This window comes from Eurosta solidaginis, unplaced genomic scaffold, assembly GCF_040869045.1.
Source record: "Eurosta solidaginis isolate ZX-2024a unplaced genomic scaffold, ASM4086904v1 ctg00001100.1, whole genome shotgun sequence".
Lineage (NCBI taxonomy): Eukaryota > Metazoa > Arthropoda > Insecta > Diptera > Tephritidae > Eurosta > Eurosta solidaginis.
This window is the reverse complement of record NW_027137136.1, coordinates 44,642-54,103: the sequence shown is the minus strand read 5'-3', so window position 1 is coordinate 54,103 and position 9,462 is coordinate 44,642. Positions and strand designations below refer to the sequence as shown.

The window sequence follows — 9,462 nt, the reverse complement described above, 5'->3', positions numbered from 1 at the left end:
CTTCCAGGTCATCAGCATTAGCAGAGTGCCAATAGAGCGGTCGAGAGTTGACGCAAGCTTCAATTTCCGTCAACAGCGTAGAAAATTCTTCGTATGTTAATAATGAATTACCCAGAGCTCGTTTCAGGTGATATTTAACTCGCTTCACCCCTGTCTCCCAATAGCCACCCATATGTGGCGCGCTCGGCGGGTTAAAGTGCCATGTCAATTGCATATTTGCCAGATACGAGGTAACTTTTTCATCTCTCAAGCAGCGGTGGTAGGCGGCGTATAACTCTTTCTCAGCACCTACGAAATTGGTGCCGTTGTCCGAATAGATATGCTGGCAATAACCCCTTCTATTTATAAATCTCGAAAGAGCGGCAATAAACGCTGGTGAGGAGAGATCTCCGACGAGTTCGAGATGCATTGCCCCGGTACTCATGCATATGAAACTGCATATATATGCCTTGCATGATTTAGCTCCTCTGCCTTGAGAGAACTTGATAAAATAGGGTCCTGCAAAGTCGACAGCGCTGTGCAAAAAACATCGATAACTTGTTAGGCGGCTGCTTGGCAGATCCGACATCGCTTGACCTAGCGGTTGACGGTTTATACGTTTACATTTTACGCAGTTGTGGTAGACTGCGCGAACGAGATTCCGAAAACTCATAACCCAAAAACGACGTTGAAGAACGGTTTGCATAATTTGCGGACCGGCGTGAAGCGTGCTGCGATGAATGTCGAGAACTATTAGCTTAGCCAGGACTGAGTTTTTCGGTAGAATTATAGGGTGTTTGACGTCTGCAGAGACCGAAGCACGTTTTATCCTCCCGCCAACACGGAGAATGCCCTCAGGATCCAAAAACGGTTGAAGCCGGATTAGAGTACTTCGCAATGGTATAGATTTGTTTGACCTGCAAGAAACAATCTCTTTCGGAAAAGCGTTAGTTTGGATATACTTTACCAGAGTATTTTCAGCGTGACGAATTTCACCGCAGGTGAGAGCGCCAGTAGTGCGTTGACTGCTGATTGTTTGTAGATTTTTGACGAAGCGTATAGCGTAGGCCATAACCCTCTTTAGTTTAGTGTACGAATTATATCTTGCTAATAGGTCCCACTCTTCCGTTGCTTGAGTGAGATGCGATGCGGACTTGGTGTTTCGTAATTCGGAACTAGCAGTTGGATCGAGTTTCATCATTTGTTCCAAATCTTCGTTCGTCGGATGTTGCCACTGATTTTCATCTGATTAATCCTCTAGATGCGCAGTCCGCTGGATTATCCTCTGAACGGACGTGTCGCCAACACTGAGGAGCCAAAACTTCCTGCACAGCGGCTACGCGGTTCGCTACGAAGGCTGACCATCGATGACTTTTTAACCAAGCTAGAGTTATAGTCGAGTCAGTCCACGCATATAACTTTGTCATATTACCACCGAAGCTTAGCTGGATCTGCTTGACAAGTTTAGCGCCTAGATGCGCTGCGCACAATTCTAAGCGTGGAAGGGTCGTACTTTTTAAAGGCGCGACTTTTGCGCGTGCGGCGACTAAAACTACCTTAAATTTTCCATCGAGTATTTGCGTGCGACAGTAAAGTGCGGCAGCGTAGGCGCGTTCCGATGCGTCCGTGAAGACATGGTACTCAGCGTGATCGTAAATTTCGCCGGTGCCAATCCAACGATTTAATTTGAGTGCAGTGAGTTCAGGAAACTGCTGACGATAAGCAAGCCATTCCTTCGCAACATCGACAGGCACTGGTTCGTCCCAATCAACATCCGCTCGCCAAATTCGCTGCAGCCAAATTTTCGATAAAATTGTACAAGGTGCGATTAATCCGAGTGGATCGAAGATTTTACTTGAATCCGACAAAAAAGCTCTTTTCGTAAGAACTGCAGGCAGTGGTGTTAAGTTCACTGCTATCGATAAGTAATCGTCGCTCCTGTTCCAAACAGTACCCAATGTACGTACTTCATCGCCGTCAGCCAACAAGTGCGAAATTTGTTTCGATGCGTGCGGTATATTTTCCTTAAGCTCATTGCAATTTGAGGCCCATTTACGTAACTCGAACCCAGCGTTAGATAGAACTACGGTTATATTACTTTGCAGCTTCATAAGTTCGTCGATAGAAAACGATCCCGTGAGGAGATCGTCCATGTAAAAATCGCGCATGATGACTCTAGCGGCTTCTTTGTGCTCTTCATCGGCATCTAAAGCTGCTTGGTGCAGAGAACGTACGGCCAAGTGTGAAGCCGAAGCGACGCCGTAAGTTACACGGAGCATTCGATAGTCTCGAATAGGTTCGGTTGGTGCATCACGCCAAACTATGCGTTGGTAGTCAGCATCTTCTTCATATACATGAACTTGTCGATACATTTTTTCGACGTCGGCCATCATAGCGTAGCGATGAGTCCGAAAACGTACCATTATAGAGAACAGATCCTCTTGTAGCTGTGGGCCTATCATCAAAGCGTCGTTTAACGAGAAACCGGTCGATGTTTTCAACGAAGCGTTAAAAACCACTCTAAGTTTAGTGGTGGAACTAGTGTCTTTCACCACAGCATGGTGTGGCATGTAGTAGCTTTTATGCGGTGGCGCATCACCCGCGGGCTCCATGTGACCCATACTTAAGAGCTCCCGCATAAACTCGGAATATTATCGACGTAGCTCGTCATCCATAGCGAAACGTTTTTCCATTCGTAGCAAACTTCGTATAGATATTTTTCTCGACTCACCTAAAGGTACATACTCCTTAAAAGGCAGGCGAACTATATAGCGCCCGTCTTTGGCGCGGCGGCAATGCTGGCGAAAGTGCTTTTCGCAAGCCTCCTCAACAGTTAAAAATTGCTTAGGCGGAAACTCCTCGAGTTCCCAGAACTTACTCACCATTCTAATGAGTGGCACATCACAATGAAGTGAGAGAAGACCAGTATTGGGACTGGATGAACGCATGGCTTTTCCGAAAAGTACCCAACCGAAAACTGTGTTTTGTGCCATGGGTGTATTAGGCGGCCCCTTACAGAGCCCAGATAGCAAAAATTTATCCATTTCGTCCATCCCTATTAAAACATCGACAGGGCCAGGTTTGGCGTAGTGCCGATCAGCGAGATCGAGATTCTGTATGTGCGGCCAAGATGGCATCTGTACACAAACGCTAGGTAGATCGTTTGTGATCTTCGATAATATAAGCGAATTGATTGTAAAATTCGTAGCAAGAGATCGAGTTGTGAGTGAGAGCACGGTCTCTCCTTTAACTTGACCGCCATCTGACGAACCAATCCCAGTGACATGAGCTGCCGAAGGTTTTCTAGGTAAACGAAGGCGTTGGATGCAGGCCTCTGTCACGAAGGATGCATGTGAGCCGTTGTCAAACAACACTCGTGCGGGTTGCCATCGACCTGCATGGTCTTGCAGGTAGACTTCCGCAGTTGCCAACAAGATGGCCTTGTCAGCTTCAGCGTAGTGAGATGCTACACAACCAAGATGCGGTGCATCAGGGTTGGCATTTATAGACGACGTTGCGGTTGAATCATTCATTGTTGAAGACGTAGAATTTTGTATAAAAAGATTGCGTTGCGGCTTTACGAACGGAGAAGCTTGCACATATAGATCAGCACCGGAGGTGTTACTTTCATTGCCACCATGAAGTAGGGTGTGATGTCGACGTCGGCAGATGTTGCATACTGATGAACTACGACACTTTGCTATAAAATGGCCTTTGCTCAAACAATTGAGGCAAGCGCTGTGTTTCTTAATAACTGCAAACCTAGAAGCGACATCTAATTTACGAAAACTTGGGCAAGCGTAGATGTTGTGTCTGGCATTGCAATGCATACAGGGTGCTACGTTCGCTACGGCACTAAAGTTGGAAGACGGTGTGTGCTGTTCACCAACCGCATGAAGGACGTTTGTTGTAGTCTTCGCTGCTACTTTGAGCTGACGCGCTCCTTGGGATGTCGTCGACAGTGTAGTAGTCGTCGGCAACATTTCCAGCGAGCGAGCGCGTATTTCTAAAAATTCGACCAACTCTTCGAAGGTAGGCAAAGCATCCTTGACTAACGAAAGCTCCCATTGTTTTCTGGTCTCGTAAGCCAGTTTTGAAACCGTGATGTGAATGAGCCAGTCGTCCCAATATTCGACAGGCCTACCTAACGCACGAAGTGAACCAACGTGCTGCATAGTGACGTTTAGAATTTGCTTAATAGCCTTACCAGTATTTCGCGGTGCTTTTTCGATCGCGAAAATAGCTTTAAAATGAGCGTAGACCATGACACGCAAAACTTTGTACCGTGCGGTAAGTAAGTCCCACGCCGCACTGTAGTTGGCATCGCATATTTGTAGACTAATTACAAGTTGAAGTGCCTCACCTTGAAGACAGTTACGCAAATAATGCAATTTCTGACTATCAGACAAGTTCGCATTTTTATGTACGAGTGACTGAAAGGCGTCGTGAAAAGCCAGCCAATTTGTAGGATCGCCGCTAAAAGTGGGTAACTGTAACTTGGGTAGTTGAACTGGAGACGATGAAAAACTTGTTTCCGTAGGTATACGCGGGGTTTCAGGGGTTCCGATGAGACGTTTGAAATTCGCCTTTGCTGTAATGTACCATTCTTCTGCCTGTGCACGCGATTGCTCTTCAACCGCTGCGTTTTCTTCACCGCACGACAACTCTACTTCTTGTTGAGCGTCAGCGAATCGGAGCCACTGCTCCTCGAGAAGTTGTAGATATGTTTCTACCGATTCCTTATCTAAGGCTAACTCATCCTTTTTGCTCGTTACCACATATCGCTTGATTGCATTCAATGCAGAATCGCGCACCTTTAGTTTCGACATGGCGTGATTTGCAGATTTGGGTTTATGTTATATACGTGAAAATGTTACTACTAAATGTGTATTTAAACCCGCACTTGTACCAGCAAAAACCTTTGATTAGCTTTAGAAAAGTTTTACGTAGGTTTGTAACCTTTTTTCAGCATAAAAATTCAATTATGATGAAATTTAGTTGCAGATTGTGACTCGCAACTATGTATGTATGTATGTACGTGTGCCGGCAGTATCCGGCTCGAAGGACCAGCTTGTTGCGTACAACAAGCAAAATAAATGTATGTTGTGTTATTAAATTATTGATGTATACGACCTTAGATGCAGGTACTTCTTATTGTACGCAACTTTATGCATTTGTAACGATAGCGGTTGTAAATGAAGTAACACACAAGTTTGTATAAACCTTTAACTTTTTAATTACTTCAGCGGGTTGCACTATGTAAAATTACATTAAATAAAAGCAAAATGCAAGACGAAGATCTAAACAATGACATTTCATATTCTTTCATTACATTCCTTCGCATTGGAATAACAGGGTTGCCAGATAGGCACGAACAATATATATAAATAAATTAGCGGTATCCAACAGATAATATTCTGGGTCACCCTGGTCCACATTTTGGTCGATATTTGGAAAACGCCTTCACATATACAACTACCACCACTCCCTTTTAAAAGCCTCATTAATACCTTTAATTTGATACCCATATCGTACAAACAAAGTCTAGAGTCACCCCTGGTCATCTTTATGGCGATATCTCGAAAAGGCGACCACCTATACAACTACCACCACTCTCTTTTAAAACCAATATTAACACCTTTAATTTGATACCGGTATCGTACAAACACATTATACAGTCACCCCTGGTTCACCTTTATGGCGATATCTCGAAAAGGCGTCCACCTATAGAACTAAGGCCCACTCCCTTTTAAAATGCTCATTAACCCCTTTCATTTGATACCCATATCGTACAAACAAATTCTAGGGTCACCCCTGGTCCACCTTTATAGCGATATCTCGAAACGGCGTCCACCTATGGAACTAAGGATCACTCCGTTTTAAAATACTCATTAACACCTTTCATTTGATACCCATATCGTACAAACAAATTCTAGAGTCCCCCCTGGTCCACCTTTATGCCGAGAAAAGGCGTCCACCTATAGAACTAAGGCCCACTCCCTTTAAAAATACTCATTATCGCCTTTCGTTTGATACCCATATCGTACAAACGCATTCTAGAGTCACCCCTGATATCCATATCGTACAAACATATTCTAGAGTCACCCCTGGTCCACCTTTATAGCGATATCTCGAAAAGGCGTCCACCTATAGAACTTAGGCCCACTACCTTTTAAAATACTGATTTACACTTTCATTTGATACCCATATCGAACAAACAAATTCTAGAGCCAGCCCTGGTCCACCGTTATGGCGATATCCCTAATTGGCGTCCATCTATAGAACTATGGCCCATTCCCTCTTAAAATACTCTTTAATACCTTCCATTTGATACACATGTCATACAAACACATTCCAGGGTTACCCTAGGTTCATTTTACTACCAGGTGATTTTCCCTTATTTTGTCTCCATAGATCTCAACTGAGTATGTAATGTTCGTTTACACCCGAACTTAGCCTTCCTTACTTGTTGTTAATACATTTATAAGCTTTTTCTGCTAAAAATTTTTCTTCCACAATATGCACTCTCTTTTAAAATACTCATTAACACCTTTCATTTGATACCCATATCGTGCAAACAAATTCTAGAGTCACCCCTGGTCTACCTCTATGGCGATATCCCGAAAAGGCATCCACCTATAGAACTAAGGCCCACTCCCTTTTAAAATAATCATTATCACCTTTCATTTGATTCCCATATCGTACAAACACATTCCAGAGTCACCCCTAGTCCACCGTTATGGCAATATCTCGAAAAGGTGTCCACCTATAGAACGAAGGCCCACTCCCTTTTAGATAATCATTACCACCTTTCATTTGATACCCATATCGTGCAAACAAATTCTAGAGTCACCCTGGTCTACCTCTATGGCGATATCTCGAAAAGGCGTCCACCTATAGAAATAAGGCCCACTCCCTTTTAAAATACTCATTAACACCTTTCATTTGATGCCCACATCGTACAAACGCATTCTAGAGTCACCCCTGGTTCACTTTTATGGCGATATCTCGAAAAGGTGTCCACCTATAGAACTAAGGCCCACTCCCTTTTAAAATACTCACTAACACCTTTAATTTGATACCAATATCGTACAAACACATTCTGGAGTCACCCATGTTCCACCTTTATGGCAATATCTCGAAAAGGCGTCCACCTATAGAACTAAGGTCAACTCTCTTTTAAATAATCATTAACATCTTTCATTTGATACCCATATCGTACGAACACATTCTAGAGTCACCCCCGGTTCACCTTTATGGCGATATCTTGAAAAGGCGTCCACCCATAGAACTAAGTATCACTCCCTTTTAAAATAGTCATTACCACTTCTCATTTTGTACCCATATCGTACAAACATATTCTAGAGTCCTCCTGGTCCACCTTTATGGCGATATCTCGAAAAGGCGTCCACCTGTAGAACTAAGGCCCACTCCCTTTTAAAATACTCACTAACACCTTTCATTTGATACCCATATCGTACAAACACATTCTAGAGTCACCCCAGGTCCACCTTTATGGCAATATCTCGAAAAGGTGTCCACCTATAGAACGAAGGCCCACTCCCTTTTAAATAATAATTAACACCTTTCGTTTGATACCCACATCGTACAAACGCATTCTAGAGTCACCCCTGGTCCACCTTTATGGCAATATTCCAAAATGGTGTCCACCTATAGAACTATGGTCCACTCCCTTTTAAAATACTCTTTAATACCTTCCATTTGACACCCATGTCATACAAACATATTTCAGGGTTACCCTAGGTTCATTTTCCTACATAGTGATTTTCCCTTATTTTGTCTCCAAAGCTCTCAGCTGAGTATGTAATGTTCGGTTACACCCGAACTTAGCCTTGCTTACTTGTTAATAATAATAATAAACGGAATCTTGGAAAAAGTGGGAAAGTAAAAGTTGGTGAAGCGCGTTTATAGTTATGCGGATATGTTCGATATGTTCATCGGGAGAGGGAGAATAAATGAGAACCTCACCTATATAAACGTATGCGAACTTCCAGGTATATGGTCTAAGGATATCATCCACACATCTTTCAAAGGTGGAAGGGGGATATTTTCAGGCCGTATGGCATACGAAGGAATTCGTACTTAGCTCTAAATCTGAGGTTGTAAATACTTTTGCATTACCTAGATTCTGTATGGTCATATCCACATCAGGTAACGGGTATATATCTGAGCTTTTACTCGAAAAGGTCGATCTCTGCTTTTATTTCTCTAAGACCCTATTCACCTAGATGCATATCAAATTCTTCTAATGCATCTGTTTCAAAAAATGTGAGATTATATTCTAATAGTGTTAAAGTTTTTTTTTTTTTTTTTGATTTTGTTATTGAGTTACCGTGAAGAGTTTTCACTTTTAGAGGTATAATGGGAATAGACTTACCGATGTTCCATTTTTTCGATCAGGATGTTAATTATTTTGCCTGTATCCCTGCACTGGCGTTGCAGACAAGGCAAATCGTTCATGCGCCTAAAAAAACAATGCTTGTTTCATATTCATCATTTTCGTTTGCTGGTGCAAGCGATCGTAATTCTTCCTCGCGTGTTTGATTTACACGATTTCCCTTCTGTTGTGTGTTGTAATTATGACACGAAGGATTTCGGTCTTTTTTTTGACGATCTCCTCGAAATGGATTATTTGAAGATAGCCCTTTCATTTGGCGGTCATAGCTATTTTTTTGTGGAGCAGAATGATTCCTACTATAATCTACGGATCTGGTGTACTGCTGAGATGGATCTACATCCATTGGTTCGTGCTTTTGCCTAGGTGTAATTTGGATGTATTGCACCTGTTCACTGGGTCTGTAGCTTTGTGGTACCTCGTGATATCTTCTGCCTTGATTTTGATAATGCAATATACCATTATATTGTCTGTGCTGATTAATTGCGGAACGTCGAGTTGTGAGTTCACGTTATCGTAGTATATCGTACTTGCGATAGCGTAAGCGGGTTCTATGTCCTTTGAGTTGTGGCTATATAGAGTATATATATAAAGTATATATATATATTAGGGCGGGTCGATTTAAAAATCGCTCATTGCTCTGTGAAAACCGTATTCTAGAGATCAAAATAAGAAACTTTGCTTAAGGAACCATACCTCTAAAACGAATTCTGATGCCCCCCCCCCCCCCCCCAAACTTGGGTCGAACTTTTGGGTGGGAGCAAATTTGGAAAAATCCCAGTTTGACCCATTTAGGGTGCTCCAATCGAGTCCAAATGTATGACCGACCCCCACTAACTTTGGAGGCCCGACCTACCGATGCCAGTGACACACCCCCTGGAACCCCCCTGGGGGTTCACCATGCAAACATTTATGGTGAACCCCCAGGGGGGTTCCAGGGGGTGTGCCACTGGCATCGGTAGGTCGGGCCTCCAAAGTTAGTGGGGGTCGGTCATACATTTGGACTCGATTGGAGCACTCTAAATGGGTCAAACGGGGATTTTTCCAAATTTGCTCCCACCCAAAAG

At 43.2% G+C, this 9,462-nt stretch overlaps 1 pseudogene; it reads right to left on the bottom strand.

Moving 5' to 3' along the window:
- Nucleotides 1–8,456: 8,456 nt before the first annotated feature.
- LOC137236180 (uncharacterized) lies at nt 8,457–8,971 on the bottom strand (annotated as a pseudogene).
- Between the last annotated feature and the right edge of the window lie 491 nt (nt 8,972–9,462).